The sequence below is a fragment of the Quercus suber genome, unplaced genomic scaffold (genome assembly GCF_002906115.3).
Source record: "Quercus suber isolate HL8 unplaced genomic scaffold, Cork oak 2.0 scaffold_763, whole genome shotgun sequence".
Classification (NCBI taxonomy): Eukaryota; Viridiplantae; Streptophyta; class Magnoliopsida; order Fagales; family Fagaceae; genus Quercus; species Quercus suber.
The window spans coordinates 24,665-27,444 of NW_027070199.1; positions in this window are offsets into that span (position 1 = coordinate 24,665).

Below are 2,780 nucleotides of genomic sequence, written 5' to 3' on the forward strand. Positions count from 1 at the left end.
TTAATCTCGGTAGGCACAAGCAATTTGTGAAAAATTTTGTGATCCTAGACTTACATTGAAGCAAGAGCGAATCAAGGAAGGGCCTTGAGACCTCCGGTGAACAAAGTAACAAAAGCATCCATATCAGGTTTAGGTAGGGCTAAGCCAACCTCAACGCCACCCTCCAAATCTCTACTCTCAGTCAATGAAATGGTTCTGGTAGTGTCAATTGAAATCTCCTCAATCTTTTTGGGTCTCCCCCACCCAAAATCAGTAAAGGAAAGAGCCCAATACTAAACAGGCCAGGTATCGAGTTGTGCACTCAAAAGATACATGTCTCCTTGTGGTAGAAATACCTGCATATGGTGAATTTTAAGATAATATAAGCCACATAGAACAAATATTATTTTCCTTTCATTTTTTTAGAATATATTATTTCTATAGTGAATTTTTAGATATTCCCTAGTTCATTTTTAGAAGGTAATGACAAGGGATAACTAAAAATGCTCTAGGTTGTAGGTCTTTTTTTTTTTTTTTTCAAAGGACGTTAGGCGCTTAATTGCTTATGGTAATTAGATCAGAAGGTAGGGAAAACTGTTGTCATGATTTATAGTTCTATGATTGACAAGTATGTGATGGCGCAAGCATAATGTGGTTAGAAAAACTATCTTCCTTGGAAGCCTAAAATTAAGGTAAAGCCCCAGAATAAGTGCTCATGGTAGTTTTTTTTTTTTATTTTTTTATTGTTATTATTTTTTTTTTAAATAACGTATGAAATTTTATTTAAAAAACCAAGTTTTTCTTGACAAATTCCCCAATTTGTCCTACGTTAGAATGAGGATCTTGTGAATGAAAAACCCTCCTAGTGGGTTCAATTAACTTACACAAGGGAGAGTATTGAATCCATTGCCAATTGTGTTTCATGCCTATAAACAAATAGCCAATTTTGTTTCACAGAAATGTTAGTACTGAAATCCATACTCTGATTATCTCTCTATGCTAGGGAGGTGACTTTAGCAAGGCTCCTAGCAATCTCCTTAGCCAGGGTGACAGTGACAGAAGTGTGTGTGCTTCATTAAACTTATGGCTCTTTTATTAAATGTAGTGACTTCTAATTTACACATCCATTTATGGCCTTAATCTATATTTTCTCATCTAATGTTATGTGACTTCTAAACATCTATATAAATGAATGAATATAATCAAGTATATCATTCATGTTATACTTGATTTGGGTGTTCAGGATTTCAGTTTTTAGCTCATAAAGCCCACCTGGGTCTTCTTATGTGAGTTCAATTTCCACAAGAATTTTGATCTGGGTGCATTCATTTTTTTCATGTTCTGGTTTTGTTTTTGATGAATTCAAATTGTTCGTGTATGTGGGGGCTTTGTATGTTTTGGTTTTGCATTCATTTGGTCTAAGGTGAAAATGGATATTGGGAAGTTTATTGGTATGGTATGCTAAGAGAGGTAAAGGTCTAGTCTTTTGAGAGCTCTAAATAGTTGTTTTCTAATGGCTTTTTAATATAAGTTAAGGATCTTCTACTTTCATGTGCTTTATAAGATGGAAATATTAGTAAAGAACTTTTGCAGTCACCGTTCAAGGCTCTTATGTTAATGCATAGATGCTTTTCTTTCATTACACGCATATTATATGAGTCAAAGAAACAGCCAAAAGTTGCTAATAATCAAAATCCACAAAGCAATAAGCTTTCAAATATTTTAAAATAGCCCCAAAATTACATGATATGGATAGTAGCCAGGATGGACCCTTTAAACAGTTAGCTTGTTTTTCAATGAACTCACTAATAAATTAAACATTGGGTGGGAAAATTAGGTATGCATGCTTAAATCTCAAATTGAGGAAGGGTTGACCTTATGGATTCAACGCTGCTGGATAAGGTCCTCAATAAAGACAATGTGACAAGTTCAAAAGAAAAAGATGAAGAGTTCATCAAGTTTAGAAAAGAGAGCTCATCAAAGAAAAGGGATATCTCACTCCATCAAGTTAGGAAGGAAGAAAATCCATCAAAGGGAGATAAGGTTTTCAGGGAGCATCAAACTATGAGAAGAAGAGATTGTCATCAAGCTAGAAAAGACTTCAACAAGAAAAAAAGGAATAGAGTGCAAACATTTTCATCAAGATGAAAGAAAAATGGGTTATCAAAAGACACAAGAGACATGAGATTCCATGAAAGATCATTCAAGTTAAGAGGGATGAGCAAAAAATGAAGATTCATCAAGAGCAGAAATTCAATCAAATTGAGGAAGATGAGGAAAAGAAAGAGTAAGATACATTTCATCAAAAAATGTGTTCAGTCAAGTTAAGAAAAATGAAAGTACATTAGAAAAGATAAAAGGACATCAAATAAAAATGCAAATTTATCCAAGAAAGATGACACTCTGTCAAACTAAAAGGAATGAAAAAATGTAGTTGATTGAAAGTCAATAGAATTAAAAAAAAAAGAAAAAAAAAAGAAAAAAGAAAGAAGAGAGAGAGAGAGAAAGCCTGTTAGGCTGAAAACCTGAAAAGGCGATTTAGGCAAAAATTAGGGCCATAAAAATAATTAATAAATAAATAAATAAATAAAAACTTGCTAGGCTGAAAATCCAAAAGGGCGGTCTAGGCAAAACTTAAGAACAAAAAAAAAAAGAAAAAAAAATGAGAGTGGGTGATCTGACCACAAGATAGGATACTAAAAAGACCAAAAAGAGGAAGTTGTCAAGCTAAAAAAGATCAAGACAAAATGAAAGGAATCAATGAAGACCAATGAGAAGATGATGAACATGACAAGGATTTT